Source organism: Vanacampus margaritifer, chromosome 5, assembly GCF_051991255.1.
Source record: "Vanacampus margaritifer isolate UIUO_Vmar chromosome 5, RoL_Vmar_1.0, whole genome shotgun sequence".
NCBI lineage: Eukaryota > Metazoa > Chordata > Actinopteri > Syngnathiformes > Syngnathidae > Vanacampus > Vanacampus margaritifer.
In genome coordinates, this window is record NC_135436.1 from 27,176,560 (window position 1) to 27,194,213 (window position 17,654).

The 17,654-nt window shown below is 41.5% G+C and overlaps 1 long non-coding RNA gene across 4 annotated transcripts in view; it reads right to left on the reverse strand.

Moving 5' to 3' along the window:
* The window catches only part of LOC144052124 (uncharacterized), an 89,079-nt gene that overhangs the window by 66,631 nt on the left and 4,794 nt on the right, over positions 1-17,654 (reverse strand). The window lies entirely within an intron of this gene.

Consider the following 17,654-nt stretch of genomic DNA (forward strand, 5'->3'; position numbering starts at 1 on the left):
TGGGTCCCCCGGAGAGCTCAGTATTGTTCATTCGGTAATTTTACCGATTTGACATGTCATCATCATTGCTCTCTTTTTTTCTTTTTTCTTTTTATTTTGTATGTGGTTGAGTATGTGCGTGTGAGTGTGTATTCATTAGTTCACCTAAAACCTATTAAAAAAATCACATACCGTTCACCTAAACCGAACACTTCCAGCCAGAGTCGTGAGGCCGTCAGGAGACCCGAGGAAGGACCAAAGAAAAGAAAGGAAAGTGAAATCCAGCACCGACCAGACACCACCCACCGGGCCACCAACCAGACTTCTTCACCAACCCCAGAAACATCTAAATTCCAACAAATCAGGGAGACCTCAAGAGACCAAACGAGAGACTGAGGAAAGGAAGGAAGGACAAACGAAGGGAAAAAAAAAGAAAGAAATGATCTAGTTGACCACCCAGAACAAATGGTGCTGTTTCCATTTGTTGCTGAAGGTTCCTTCTTTCGGCAACAGAAATATCCATCCCCGGATTATTGCCATGGTTTGGGGTTGTTTTAACTCACAAAATTGACTCAATTAAAGTGTGATGTCATAAACATGTGACTTCGAGCCGGTGGCTGAGTCGGCTGGGCAGCCATCCACCACACGGTAGCGCTACGATCGGTAAAAGGTAGGATGTTTTGTCTTTTTTTTTGACAGATTCCTACCATCGCTAATTAGAACGAAATCAATGGTGTTTGTGTTGCACTATATTGCATTCATTTTGCAAATGATGTGTTGTGTGAGTGCCCTCTGACGCTCTCACAAACAGCTCACGCTGAAATGGCTAAATGAATAAATCCGCCTACTACTTTATGCGGCGCAACTAGCGTGATGTTTCAACAAATTGTGGACGGTTCAACTTGTCCTTCTCTAGCTTCTCTAGCGAACTTAGCTTAGCATAGCTTGCTCCAAAGCGCGTCTAAATGCCTCCTCGAGTAATCAATTGAATAACTGATAGGATAAACAATTCCAAAAAGATTTGTTTGTGTAACTTTCACCTCACGCCGGTTGTTCAAAAGGGAATGGAATGTTTGGCTTTGACAAGCGTGCAGGGTGTTTGACGTCTCCCCAACTAGCCGGCTATTATAGGATGCAGCTGCCAACATGGATGGATTCCGTACATCATCAATTGGTGCAATAACGTGAATGTGAGGCTGTATCGCGCCATTCACCTAAAGTCAGCTTGAATAGGTTCCAGCTCATCTGTGACCCTAATGAGGACTAATGAGTGCTTTAAAAAAAACGGATAGCTGGGTGACATTAGTGGTTGATGTCATATTAAACTTAATTTATATGTGACAATTAATGAGGTCACCAGGAGTTAAGAATCTCTCTCTTTATACACTTTAAACAAGCTCACTTTCTCCACAAACCTTTGTCCCCAACTGACGAATTCGCAAAGTTTAAATAGCACTCAAGAGCCCTCTTATAACTCTTTTTGCCATTTTCATCAGTCAACCCCCTGCATCCTCCAAGTAGGTTTTTCTCCCCCGCCTGAACGTGCGCTTTACAGAGAACCTGCGAGAGTGATTGAAAATGTGATTTCCAGAGTGGCTCTAAAAGAAATCAAGGTATTTTGTAAGGGGGTTATATATATTTGAACAGGGGTTGTTCAGGACGTATCCACACGCCGGCCAATTGTGCCACAATTGAGGTGAAATTGCTTTCAAGAAGAATGCACTTCAATGATGCCTTTTAGACATTTTATTTAATTTTAAATCTCTGAAGATCACAACTGGGCCTTTGAAGCATACACTGGTACAGTGAATTTAATCAAGCCAGAGTATCTCACTGAGGTTGGTTTACAATACCGTATGTATTTGGAATTTTGGATGTGTAAACAAACAATTATTGAATACTAATTAAGAAGAATATAATGCTCTACGATCTTAAATGACGAATGAGGAGTGGTCAAAAAAAATCTTACATATCTAATTTTTAACTCATCTCTTCACACAAATACAACAAAATGACGTCCTGGTTGATGCAGATACAGATTCAGAGGCAGGACAAAAGTCTGTATGTGAACCCTTACACTACCATTGACAGTAAAAAAATGATCATAATCAAGGCGGCACGGTGGTGGCTGGTTAGCACGTCCGCCTCCCAGTGCAGAGGACGTGAGATCGAGTCCGGGCTTCGGCCTACCTGGGTGGAGTTTGCATGTTCTCCCCGTGCCTACGTGGGTTTCCTCCAGGTACTCCTGTGATTGGCTGGCAACCAGTTCAGGGTGTACCCCCGCCTACTGCCCGAAGCCAGCTGGGATAGGCTCCAGCACCCCCCGCGACCCTTGTGAGGAAAAGCGGTTAAGAAAATGGATGGATTATAATCAATAACGTCCTTTTTCTAGCAAGTGGTGCACTCCATTTCTGTTTTTTAACAATGTACAAGTGTAATTCAGGGTTACGTCTCTCACACAAACAGGACTGAAATGCTCTCACACACAGCTGGATTGTATCATCGCAAAAAAATATCTAGGGGCGCGGTACATGCATCGCTCGTAAATTTTGGCGAGAGAAACTACAAGCTTCACCATTTCATCGATCGGTACATAAGAAATTATGAATTTAGTCAAGTATTGTTGTAAAACACAATACACAACTGTATTTGTATGGATTGGCAGCTGGCTGGCTCTTGCTAGCTTGAAATAAGGAAATGTATTTTTAAGAGCGTGTGAATTTTTGTGTGTGTTTTGACTGCCGGTAATCTCTGACGTCACATCGTGCATCAGCCACTTAGAATTTGAATAGCGGTCAAACCACCAGCAGGGTGATCGGCCACTAATGGAAAGTGATGCCAAACCCTTCCTAGTTCAGTCGGGTTTGGCCCAGGCTTTAGGTTTTCATAAATAGTAACGCCCAATGGTTGTTTATTTACTATTATGCAGATGCCCTATGCATTTACTTACTTGGTAAGATTACTATTGTCATGGTAACAGCCATTTTGGTGCCATCTGTTGCTGATGATACTGTTGCCATGAATGAGTCACGCAGAGCAACAAGCAACAGACGACTTATGCTGATATATTGCACATCCTAGCCGGGGATTGCGATCATGCGGATTTAAAAATCAGCACTCCACAGTTTGCAGCCGCATAATTAATGTGCAACAAGGTGAAAAATACAAGCCTGGAGCAACATCGCAAAAGGCTACAGATTAGACCAATCCCAAACCACACCTGGTTGTCAGACCACTTGTCCATGTTTTGCCCCGACCCTAGCACCTTAAACACTACAAGTCGGACAAGACCATGACGGTTCTGCACAAGGACTGCAGGAGCACAAGGTGAGGTGCACACTGACGTTAATGTGACTGGGTAGTCCTCAAAGAAAGTGCAGACCAGCTGGCTCGGGTCTTCCCTAAGATCTTCAATGCATCGCTGTCCCAGTCCATCATCTCAGTGATCTTGAAATTAACGACTGTTGTCCGGCAAACCACCATCATTACCGAGGGTGTCCGGCTTCAAGTTCTTTGGGGTGGTCATTGACTCAGATGTTAAGTGGAACTCAAAACACACAAGTGGAACTTTTGTGAAGAAGGCCCAACAACGTCTTCACTGTCTGAGGACCCTCAGGAGGGTCGAACGGAATAGAAAGCTGCTGACCTTCTTTTACCAAAGCTCCATTGAGAGCGTGCTTATGGACTGCATCTCAATGTGGTTTGCCAGTTTCACCGTGGCACACGGGAAAGAACTACAAATTGTAACCCAATTTTGTTGTAATGACAATTAAAATCCTAATTTTAATTTAATAAGAAGTCCACTGCTTGCAGTTGTTTGCCAAGCTAAGAAGTAAAAAATAATAAATAAAAATCATCTGGGATCCTTTGCACCAAATATAGTAAGACAAAAGGGACGATGAGCAGAGTTGTTGCTGTGGTTACGAGAGACATCTGCTTGGAAGAGATACATTTGAAGAATGAGCGTGTTAAGTTATAGTTGTATCAGACAAAACGTATTTGATAAATCAACGTGTTTGAGAAGAAAAGCTGTGGGGATGCAGCTTGAGGCACGTCTCGCGCACAATGGACGCTCGCTGTTGAAATGAAAGGCCCTCGACGGGATATCAACACTCGAGCAGATCACATTGGAAAACTTTGAAATCTCTGATTTGCTTTCGTTTTTATGTCAGCACATTGAAAAAATATATACACATCCACTCTTGGGTAACGTGTGGCGAATGTGTGTTTTGATGGCATTTGCCATGAATCATTCTTGTAGCTGACAACATCAACCAAACGTTTAAAGTACTTCTCATCACTTCATTTTTTAGAAAGATTAGCGAGTTTCAGCATCTTGGGTCTCAACTGCATCAGTATCGACCGTTGGACTGAATGGACATCCCAGGGGACAAATCACTCCCTCCCCCGTAGAGCTGCAAATGGAAAGCGCTTAAGCTGTTTTTACTCGCAGGCACCGCAAAGGCCCTCGCGGGAGCCGCCGGCGAGCCACCGACCGGCTGGCGTCTGTGCTGCGCTTATTCGCGGGAATCTGACAGAAGGTCCTGATCTGTGCTAGCAACACAGATGTTATCGGCAGTGGTGTTGAGAGCGGCGATAGTCCTGCAAGCGTCAGATCGCAGTTACTGATTTACACTTTGCTTTAAGCCCCCTCAGTCACTTCAAACTACATCATGCTACAATTTAAAAAGAAAATCTTAATTCATTTTTGAGAAAAGGAAGTTGTAATGTTATGAGAATAAACTTATTTTCGTATTTTCCTAAAATAAACTCCAGGCCTGATGTTGTCCTAATTAGATTAAGCGTAAATTGGCATCTATCTCAGCTGTTTTCAAGCAAGAAGTTGACTTAAAAACAAAAAAGTGCACCTGATAATATCTCGTCACGCTTGGTTGGGGATGCTTTTAAACAACAATTAGAAGAGCAGGAATGAAAGCGCTTGTCCCATTAGAGCAAACGTGGCCCTTTGTCAAGTTTGTTGAAACAAGCCTGGGGGATAACAACCTTGCTTAAAGAAATACATCTATGTTTCACTAATTACTATCATTTATTTAGCCCTCAAGCCGAGAAACGTGTAAAAAAAAAAAGAAAAAAAAAGAAAAAGAGCATCGATTCTCATTACTGCCGCTTTTTCTTGTTTCCTGTTGCGGAGGGAAATCAATGTGATGCCACTGACTTTAACATCTTACAGCGTGGACAGTGGTGGCTGATGTACGAATACAGTATGAGCTTTTTTTTTTCCTTTTCTTTTTTTTTTTTTACACACCCAACACTTTTACTTAAGTACGTAGTATAAGCTGAGTTTGGATGCATTACACTCACATATCATCGCCATCTCTGCTTGGCAATTCTTCCGTTCTGTGTCAACATATTCCTGCATCATCCCCGTTTGCCCCGAGGCAATTCTCTCAGTGTAGCCCCCACCCACTGACCTTCTGCAGGAAGAAGCCCTTGGAGCAGGCGCAGCATTCCCTGCGGTGGGCGTGAGTGCTTGTGCTGGAGCAGGAAATTTTTAGAGTAGCAGAAACCGCATCAGAGATGTCAATCCAAAAACAAAAAACATCTCAGAAATGGATCTTTATCCCCTGTGGAACATTCAACACGTTGTTGGGACTGCTCCAATGCAAGTTACTTGCTACTGTTTGCATTTACTGTAGGTCATCATGAGTTTAGGAAGGGGAAGGGGAAGGGGAAGGGGAAGGGGAAGGGGAAGGGGAAGGGGACCCCCCCACAACAAATTACTTGGGATTCTTCTTTTTCTTTCGGCTTTTCCCTTCAGGGGTCGCCACAGCAAATCAGTTGCCTCCTTTTTTTTAAATTTATTTTTTATTTTTTTGGGGTGAACTCAGTATTGATCATTTGACATGTCATCATCATTGTTCTCCTCTTTTTTTTTTTTTTTGGTATGTGGGTGTGTGTTTTTGCGTGTGTGTGTGTGTGTGTGCGTGCGTGTAAAAAAAAAATAAAAAATCCCATACCGTTCACCTAAACCAAACACTTCAGAATACAGCCAGAGTCGTGGGGTCGTCAGGAGACCCGAAGAAGGACCAAAGAAAAGAAAGAAAGGAAAGTGAAGTCCAGCACCGACCAGACATCACCCACCGGGCCACCAACCAGAGTCCTTCACCAACCCCAGAGACCTCCAAACTCCAACAAATCAGGGAGACCTCAAGGGCCCAAAGGAAAGACTGAGGAAAGGTAGGAAGGACAGACGAAGCAGAGTGAGATCCCAGACACCAGCATCCACCGATTCAATGACCTGAGGGAGAAGCAGATTGTGTCTGAGTTACGATAGATGCTGGTGTGGTGGTTCTGGCATGCATGAAAATCTCCACCAAAGAGGGGAGCCGTCGACCCCCGCCAGGACAGAGCGAGCGCAACACCTCAGGGCCCCCCAGGCCGCGGCAGCGCCAAAGGACGACCCCCGGGCCCCGCAGGGGCCACCGGCCGGAGAGCAAACCCAGGAGCAGGAGCGCCCCCCACCCCAACGCGGCCCGCGCCCCCAACCCAACGCAGCAGGACGGGGCACTGCAGGCCCGCCAGGCACCCCACCAGCCCACAACCCCCGCTCCCCCCACGACCCCACCCAACCCCCGCCATCCACCCCAACCCAGCCCTAGCCGCCCCCAGGTCCCCAAATCCCCAGACACCCCCCCAGTTGCCTCCATCGAACCCTGTTCTCTGCATCCTCTGCTCTCACACCAACTACCTTCATGTCTTTTTCAACTGCATCCATAAACCTCCTCTTTGGTCTTGATACCACGTTTCAGACTCATAACAGTATGAGTATTCGCTGTTAAGCACTAACTGATACTGTGTCCCGATACTATAAGTACTTTATTACATAACATTTCAATCAACTCATAGAGCGATACTTGTGAATAAACAATTTGTCCACGAGCCTAACAAATCAGAGGTCACACAGCCTACCGGAACAGGTGATGTTTGACTACCAACCTCTGAAAAATACATACACAAGCAAAGCAGGGATTTAAAAGTGCTTGGATCTGACAACATCTACTAATCATATCTCCCTTTTATGGGGATTTAAAATCCAAAGATGTGTGAGTGTAGAATTGTGGTCCACCTCACTGGCTGACTCGACTTTGGTCAAGGACACGGCGGAGCAAACAGGCACCACATGGGACGTTGGCTTTGTCACACTTGCGCCGGACGCTGGCGTGAAATCGACAGCTGAGTGACAGCCTCGGCTCCGAGTGGGGATACTCAGGTGGACGGTGATTCCAAGGTCATCTCGGTGACCGCTACGGATCGGCGTACTCGTCAAGTGAGGTGTTTGACACACCAGACACCAGCGAAGACAGGGTCAGTTACAACTGATGACTTATTTAGAAGATGAGATCTCATCAAAACCAAATTGAATCAAATATGGTAAAAGGCCCCCCCATCAAGGTTTTTTCCTGATTTTTTTTTTTAGAAATGATCTAGCTTCTAAAACATGCTTGGCAATTTAGCATCATCCATCTGTCTAGGATTCCTTGTTCCCATTGTGGCTCATTGGAAACAGTACCTAAAAGTAGTTTGTCAAGCCCTGAAATGTACCCACAATGGCTACTTCGAAACAAAATGGCTGACTTCCTGTTCAATTTTGAAAATGGTTCCATGAGACTTTTTCTAAAGTCCTGTTTTGAGGGACATGTACACCCATTTTTCGATCGATGGGTGAAACTGGTGTATGGGGCTATTTTTTTCAAACTTTCCAGGGGGTGTTAACGAAGGAATTTTGGGGGCTCATCTTGGGGACCTGCAAAATACAACAATTTTCCCCAACATAAATGGGCTTACCAAATTGCTGAGCTTTCGGGCATGTTGAGGCCTCCTAAAGGTGAATAATTCGACGTAATCACTGAAGTCTTATGAATCCCCATCCCTGACAATCATGCAATACTTAGCGATGTGAGCAATATGAGGGCTGTTTTAGTATCAGTCCTTAAAAGTAAAATCAAGAAAAGGAGAACGATCTCTTTCCTCGTTAAGATGCGTTCTGTGTGGCTTTTCTTGCTGTGCAGAAAGAATCCAATCGGGTCAAGTCAAATTGGCTACAAGAACTCCAATATGTCAATAATGACCAAGCTGATTCTTGCTACACTGCAGACTTCGTTTAGCAAAGAAGCGCACAGCCCCACCCCCTATTGGGAGCGGGATCAGGGCCCAGGCCCGATACAAAGACAAATTTCCTGATGTCTGCAGAGAAGTTTGTTGTGAAAGTGAGAGAGACGACGATACGCTTTCAGCCAACAAGCTTTATGCATTTAAACTAGAAATTACGATTCCCTCGCGGGTGAATGCTCAGTGATGATTTTTCCCCCAGCTGAAATGCCAAAGCAATAAATGAACTGAGGACCATTACAATGCTTGTTAATGCATCGCAGTGGATCATAACAGTCACCAGAAACCAAACGGCAAAGATCCTTTTGATCGCTTTGTCAAATTTGGTTCGATTTTCTTTTCATGAGCATCAAAAGCTGTGATGGCCTTTGAACTTTTAGCGCTCGTAATTAACCCAAATAAAATCAATTAAAAATGTAATATTGTTTATGAAACACAGTAAAGCAAATCCATTCCATTGTAGGTCAAGAATTGCTAAGCAGTTAAATGTATATAGCTTTGAGTTATTTTGGGCTAAACAAATTTATATTATGTTACATGAATGTATTTATTATCCAAATACAAAAATATGATTGTGCTATGTTTTTTTCTTACTTCTATTTATTTATTTTAATAAAATCTGGTTGTATTTTATAATAAGAATTAGTGTCAACATTTTTGTATACAAACCCAAAATATTAATGGGATAATTTTAATTGAAACTTTCTTCCTTTTTTTTTTTAGAAAAAGATTTTATTTAAAAAAATAGCAGAATTTATTTTAATGTTTTGTTTGAAATTTTCAACATTAAAAAAGTACATTTTGTAACATTATTTTCTTTTTTAAAGATAGGCCTCAGCGTTTACGTTATGTTAGACATTGATTTTGTTAGATCCTTCATGAAAAGGATGAACTCAACTCAATTGTGCTTTTCTTTTCTTATTGACTTTTCATACTTTAAATGAACATTTTATGTAAAAGTAAAATGTGAGGAGGTTGAAGGTGAAGGACAAAACACTGAGCTGTTCCTTGCCTACCTCCTACCTTATTTTCTTGACACAATGAGTACCGGTAGTTGGGCTGTTCTTTTATACGAATCTCACCGTAAATCTCTGAGAAAACCCTCCTAAATCGCTGTCTCAAGAGTGGTTATGTATTAAGACCCTTAAAGCTCAAAGCGTTCATTACATCCCTCATGTTTCTGTGTACTCATTAAGCAGCTTTCCCTTGTTATTTCCGTCTTTTCTGTACATTACGTCGCGGTCCGCCCTGCAGGAATATGCAAATATGAAGGTGGCCTCTGGCGCAAGACATCCATATATGACCAGATTATGAGCCGTGATGTGTAAATTAAAGCCGCAACGAATCGAGCGGGAGTCTTTTTGGCATTCCATTGAATAATAATTGAGGTAATTAACTGAGGTAAATTGCTATTTAGGCCGTAATTGGGAGGCGGATGACATTTGAAGTTCACGCAGGACTGAGAGGCAGTCACCCCGAACCGTGCGCTAATGGCTTCCGCCTACCGTCCAATTAGTTTTGGCCAATCAACCTCTTTGACGGCGGTGGCCGTTGGTCAGCAGCCCGATCTGGAAGTACGACGGGCGGGATTTTTGGTCCGTTTTAAAAAAAAAGCGCCGTGCCGGAGCCTTTGTGCTAACATCTGCACCGATACCATTGCTCGCTGGCAGCACCTGTACAAGCCAAAATTTCACACTTGCAGGGTCTTCCGTTATTATTCTATTCTATTATAAGTGGCTGCAAAAGGATAAAAGAACACAATCGATGGGAACATTTTCTCCGGACTAACAAAAAGCGGAATTCAATCAGGTTCTTGTGTGTTTTTTCCCCCCCTTTCAGCGACTCACGCTGTAAGCCCAACATCATCTGGATTTAAAAACGTTAGCCGTCCAACAAAAGACTTAACAAACAGTAGAGCGGAGGAAGACTTCCACCAAGGACGAACTGTTCATGAAAGAATTAGGTAAATGGTTCTTGGCAGAAAATGAGATGTAGCGCCTTTTTTGTAAGACCTCATTTGGTGCTCACTGGAACTGGATTTACACTGCATGGCTCAAGCGGAGCTGTAAAATAATCACACTCTATGCTTAAGTAGAAGTACTCGAGTGTTTAAATATACAATGTTTAAAAAAAATATTGGGGGGGGGGGGTGGGTTGTCACATTTTTTTGAACAAATAATTATAATAAACCAGGATGGATTGAAGAAACAAAACAGGCAGAAACAAATAATAAAAAACAACAACTGCCAATTGTCTTTCCTTCTGGTTCCCATTGATTATCATGTGAGTCTGCAGTAACAGTTTGTGTGAAAAACAATCAATAAAAAAATCCAAATAGCAAATAATTTGCGATATAAGAACGCTTAAAAAAAAATGAATCCGCAAAAAGTGTAGTATGTCAGTTCTAGAGTAAGCCTCAATTGGAAGTGACAAATAAAAAAGCTTGAAGCAATCACACGTACCGAGAGTTTTCACTTTCTTGAAGTCATGTCACACGACCGAAAGAAAGTGAGAACAAACGCTAAGAAATACTATAAAAAGCGTGTTTTGACACGTTTAAGCGTTTAAAGCATGGATGAGGAATAAAACTATGACGTTTTTATATGCTCTCGACAGCAAAGCAACTATTTGCTATTCCGTGCACGACATCAATGTGGCTTGTGGTGACACATGTCAGTGACCTTGGATTTTTTTTACTGTGGACACAGATTTTGTTTGCAAACCCATCAACAGATCAACAGGTGCAGTTATTGGCAAATGCAAACTTGGTTATCAAGCTCATTATCTTGATTGGCACCTGTGGGTGCACCACTACTAATACTTTCAATGTGATGTACTCACATATGCGGATGTCCTTCATTTGGGGAGAACATTTTCAGTGTGTAGATGAGAATGGATACATGATTGACCGTTATTAATAACTTCCACTTCAAGAGTAATTTTTTTGTCTCACTGGTACAACAAAGGTGGTGGGGTACTGCTATACACAGGGAAGTGATTTGACCAAAGTGAAATTATCTGAAAATTTAGCCGGGGGTCTGGGGGCCGCTGGCACCCAGCTAGGTCCAGGGTCCGTGTTTTTAAGTACTTTCAATGCACTCACATGACAAAGAAATAGACAAAACAACAGCATAAATTTTCAATGTATATTGAACTATCCCATATAAAATGGCAGTTTTAGTCAACTCAAAATCAGTCACATTCAAAAACATTGGACTGCCTTTGCTTTTAAAAACTATCACTGAGAATATCATCATATCTAACTAATGTGATTACTAAGTTAACACATAAATAATGTTGAAGAGTTCAAATTTCATGAACAAATAATTGTATCATGACCAAATGAAAAGTAACTCATATTAGAGCATACCACAAATGTCTTTGTTATAGCAGAAGATGTTATCTGTCGCAGTCATGTGCATACACAATGAACTACAAAAAAAAAATAAAAAATAATAAATTCGGAATTTTTTTTTTTTGGAGGGAGATAAAAACAGCGGAATTCCGCAAATTAGCGGAAAAATCACATCCCTGTATACAAGAATCTCACAATTGATTGGCATATCAGTAGAACGCTAGTCTCGATACTAGACCCAATCTAAATGAATATCCGACATTCCAGTAGGATGGACAGTAAAAAATATCTTTCTCTTAATTTGTACTCACTTTCCCTTTCCCTTTTTTAAAATTTGATTTGCATGTTAACTGGTAAAATTTCATAATAGGCTTTATACATTATTTTAAGGTGGGTAAACTCCATCAATTCATTACATTTTAAAGTTTTTAGTTGTATAAATAATGGATTAGTGTGGTCTCTGTATCCACATCCGAAAATGACACAAATAGCAGGTTTCTGTAGATGAAAGATGGGTTCAGTGTAGGCAGCTAAATGATAAATGGTACAGTAAATTAGAGGTGTGAGAAAGTAACGCTTCCATGGCCAAAACTTTTAGGAGAGGCAGAAAAACAACTGCAACGCTGCTGAATTTGTGGCAGAAAATCAAGGAAGTGATTGGGGTCTCACGTTATTAACTCAGAAAATAACTCCAGTCTGCTGCAGATGATGGAGCCATTCATCAGCACTTCCCAAAATTAATTTAATTAGGCCGACAGAGTAATTACTCTGCTCCGTTTTTAGCAGGGTTAAAAAAAAGGAAAGATTAGGCAAAGCATCAGTGTATATTCACGTCACTTAACACATCTGAACATCCAGTCAGAGTCAATCAGGTGACGACGACTCAATTTGCCGCCATGGATTTCTTCTGAAAGTCTCAACACACCTTGATTCTCTGCCTTTTTAAAGTCAATTCACTCGACAACAACACAGCGTTTCCCCTGAAGCTGACCGGGATCGAACCACTCGAGACCCTTGTCCGCCCCGGCACTTATTAGTGAGATTATTGAGAAGCTCGTCTCTTGTCAATTCCAGCAGATAACAAGCATTTGATATGTTTGACTTCGAACTCAGACAGACCCCCCCGGGGCTGCTCTTTATTAGGTTGGAATGACATCAAGATGGACACTGTTTTCTGTCTGCTATTAGTAATGCATTACAACCACTTCGAGCTGCCTGTGGAGTCCCGCAGGGATCGGTTGTCTGACCTGCAATCTTTACTTGCTAATGTTAGCAGATACAGCGCTACCTTGAAGGTCTAACTATGGTATTTAGTACCGCTGTGATGTGGTCCGAGCACTCAAGCAGCAGGAATCTGGACCATGTGCAGCTGTCGGAATGAGTTATTTTTAAGTCAGTTTGTGCTGTAGTTGAACTTTGTGGCTGTTACAAAAACGAGTTTGACTGAACTCGGCAACCAAGAACACACCATTCCCATAGGAACACATTAAGCAACGTACAGTACATAGATTCTGGCTCACCATATCTCGTGTCAGCGACCGTTTGGCTCCACGATTCCAGAGCATTTAAATACATGAACAAATGTATGCTTGTTAGGCGTAGCATCAGTTGCAAATAAGGTTAGAGGATGCAAACAATTATGAAGTCTATCTCAGCACCTTTCACCACTGAGCCTTTTTTTTTAATATACGCTGTATGGCTAAAACTCATTTATGTCACTCTGTGCCCCTTTTTCTGACTGAAATGGTAATGAGTAAATCCATAATTTTACTCCCTCACTTACCACAAAGGTGTTTTTCGTCCGATGTTGACACATGACAATTGACAGTGGATCAATACAAATGATTGCAGTCTGCCCTCTAGGGAGCTTAATGAACTGTTAGCTGCCTGTGTGCCGCCAGTCGGGCACATTATTAAGGGTGGGGACTCGTTGACCTCTTCTTGCGTGGAGGTGGGGTCAAGTTGGATCGGTGCCGGGGAGGTCCGCTGAGGAATTAGCGGTGGGAATCCTGCCATAAATGACTAAAAGTGAAAATAAAAACAGATCTAAAAAATATAATTCAAAATTAAATACACACACACATATATATATATATATATATATATATATATATATATATATATATATATATTCAAAAAATAAAAATAAATATAGAAATAAATGTCAAAATGTAAATATATAAATAGAATTAAATATAAATGAATCAATAATTTGAATAACATTTCGACCTGACAGAGCATCTGCAGCATGAAAAAAATAAATGTGAGAGCAGAGCGTTTTTATCTATTGATTTATATTTAATTATATTTATATATTTATTTTGTATTTATTTCGACATCTTTTTATATTTATTTTTAGAATCTCGTTTTTTATTTTTATATTTATTTATTTATGGAGACATATATATATATATATACTGTATATACTTCGTTGTTTTTATTTTGATTTGTATTTATTTTTTGCATATAACTTTTGACCATATTTGGACAAACAGGGTTTGCACCTGACAGCGACAGTATAGTATACAACAAGCGTTTGAGAAGGTGTCACCAAGTTAAATGAAGCAAACAAGTGTGATGTGACTGAGCCGTAACTACAATGAGCTTTTTGTATCAAACAAAGCAGCAGCACGTGCCTCGGTCTTATTATTTTACTCAAAGCCATCTGTTCGCCACACGGCCGCCTGACTGGTAAATATGCCGCTTAAGTTCATTAGGCGTCGGCGAGGAAGGGGAGAGTATAGTAATTATTCCGAGTCCTGCGCGCTTCCATCCGGCGAGCCGTGGACTCAATTAGGGGAGCAACAACGGAATGTTAACAGGCTCATTAGAGGGCGGGACACAAAGCTAATGTCACATTTCCATTGGCCGGACGGCGTGAAGACAACTTAATGACATTACGGGTTTGTGAACTCACCTGAGGCGGCAAAGTGGAGCTTGTTAGTTTATTGATGGCCATACGTTCCTTTCCTCTTTCCTTCCTCTCTCCCTTCATTCCTCCAACCTATCTCTAATCATTCTTCTTCCCTTTCTTTCATCCTCCCAACCCTGCTTCCTTCCATTCCTCTTTTATTTTATATCCTTGCTTCATTCCTGCCTTCCATCTATTCTTCCTTTGTCCTTTTTTCCTTCCTTCCTTTCTTTACATACCATACGCGTTCCCTTGCTTTCATCCTTCCTTTTGGATAACACGCTGACTTCAATCAGACATTGTTTTTTTAGGACGTTGGGGACTTTTCATATTGACAACTCATGAAAATGTTCTATTTGTCATTTGTTGAATCTTTACTCACATTTGCAATAATTTGTTGGTTTGGCAATCTCAGCCTGGTTAATAGAAACAGACTAGCAGGTGTTGTTAAGCAGTTCTTCCTCCTAACCTTTCACACCATCCTTCCTTTGTTCCTTTATCCATTCTATCATCCCGTCGCCTTCCTTCCCCTGTTCATCTTCCATCCCTTCTTTCCATCTTCCTGTCCTTATTTCCTTCTTTGCTTCTTTCTTTTGTTCAACCCTCATTTCCTTTTATTTCTTTTAAGACATTCTCATTATTACCTTCCTTGCTTCACGTCCTTTTATCTGTCTTTGTTTCCTTCTTTTCTTCCCATCTACTATCCTTCCTTTTCTCCTGTTACTTTGCCCCACATTTCAAATGGTCACACATTCCGGATTGTCTGGCGACCAGTCCTTCACTCGCCAAAAGTCAACTGGGATTGGCTTTCTTTGACAGGAAGTGGAATCAAGAAAAATCCTCACCGTCTCCGGTTGCTTTTGGTTTTCCCGCAAGCGCAGCAGGAACGTTACTCAATTCCGACGCACATCCATCTCTATGCAGTAAATCCTCACCACTGCACCAGGGAAGTCTCCTGTGGGCAAATGTGCCCTTCAGTAATGAATCCCGGGAAGACGCTGCTTCTCCATACACTGTCACATGCCGCTTTATATACAACGTAAATCATGGTTCTTAAACTGGGATTCCGCCAACTGAAGCTTGGGGGTCGGCAAAATAATTTGCAATAGAATATGTCATTTTCAAGAAGTGAATGACTACATACGGGAACCAATCACACTGACATGCTAAGCCAATTACTCCTCTCTAGCTTAGCTTAGGGTCGAAATAAAGGGGAAGTATGCAGTTTCTGTTACCAACACAAATCTGGAATGGTGCGTGGGAAATCAGCACAGGGGCATTTTGGACAGGGTGCGGGTAATTTCGCAGAAGCGGGCAAGACACCATATTTTATATTTTAAGTAAGGTTTGCGCTGTTGTGGGTGTGAACACAGCCAGTTCTATTTACTAATTACTACCTGCCCAAATGGCTTCCCTTTAAATGTGGCACATACACATCTCACATGGAGACGTCTCCATGTGGAAAAGGACACAGTGGTCTGTGCGTGACTGGAGCATTGTCAATGCGCTTTGCCAGTACGGCAACAGATAACATGTAAGCAGGTACCTCATTAACTACTATAAAGAATGAGCTTCCGCTAACCGCTGATGACTTCAATATGTCAGCAGTCCTCCTGTACAGGGTATCTATCCCCACCCTCGATTGTTTGTCTGATTTAAAAATAATGATAACAATAATACGCTCACTAAATAGGTTTATACAATCATTCAGAGTTGTTGTCATATTTAGGAATGGAATATGATGAGAACCACGCAAATGTCCGCAAGGCGCAGAGTCTATTTCCTGCGCCCAGAACAAATTCAACAGAATCGAATTATACTAGCTGTGCCACTGTTTAGACATGGTCAGAGCAAGGCGGCATAACTTTAGTGCGACTTTCTGCCACCAAAATGTCATTTTGCCAGGGCGTAGCTTCGCTTTCATGCGGCTGTCTGCCAAACTAGCAAACATGCGCAGTGATATTCTAGGATTATGCTATGCATTTCAGTATATGCCATCTACAAAAATAGAGCCCTTGATATGGAAAATGTTTTTATTTTCCATATGATTACAATTGTCTTGAATATAAGTGACTTTCTAATCCCTGTAGCATTTAGGGGTATACATGGTAGTGAGTTGGCATTTGCAATATGAGAGGGTCCTTGAGAAAAAAAATCTCAAGAGTTTGAGAACCTCTGATGTATATATAGCATGCATTTTATGCTTCATTCATTCATGTAAAAAAAAAAAAAAAAAGTAAAAAAAGGAGAAAAAAAACACTTCCATTACAAAAGGATTTGTTCACCCCGCAGGCGGAATGCAAATGAGTGTGCGCGGCTACACTGTGCATGTCCATGCTCATCTCCCTTTTCCAAACACAGCTGAGAAAACCGGGAGCGGAGCAGAACAATTGGACCAGAACGTCAGGTTAAACATTCCCAGCTGCGCCCCCGCGCCTCTTTAGTGGCGGGCAAATACTGTATGCAGATTAGGCACAGAGGATATTTTGATAGGCACCCGGCCCGGAAAATCAGGCCTGGGATCATGTGACGAATGACAGAGAGAATGTTGACAGTTTGGTTCTAGTTGGAATGTTGGCTACACATCAAGACTGTTAAAATATATGGGGAAAAAAAGAAAAAAAAACTAGAGATGCTCAATACCTCCTTTTTTTTCTTTTTTTTTTTAGACTGATACCAGTAAGAGTATTCAACTTTTGAATAGCCACAGACTAAAATTTCCATTCATTTCATGGAATGGAAATTTTCTATTATTGTAATTTCTACTTCCTGATTTTAGAACGGCCCTGAAAAGCCAATACTTGAAGTAAGGCTGGGTATCGTCCCGATACGATACCTGGTATCGGTACACATCTATCTCTAAAAAACACTGCGCAGTGGCCCGCTATTCATGGGGGATAGTGACTGGGCTAGTTAGCAAACAGTGAAAATCTATATATATATATATATGTATAATTGACAGCCATTACAAATGCATTGAATGACCCCCCCCCCCCCTCATTCTTTTCAATGGAAAAAAAATATTTGAGTATCTTGATATGCCACACCTGTGAGCTATTATCTCGGCAAAGGAGATGTGTTCATTAACACATTTTTTTACCATTTGTGAACAATATGAGAAACAAGCCTTTTGTGGAAATCAATAAAGTCAAGTGACATTGTTATATCAGCTAAAGAATCAAGTCATGTAATATTTATCCCATATTATTATATTTTATTCATATGACCGGTGACCACATTAACGCTTTTTTCCCCTCAAAAGTTTTTTTTTTATTGAAA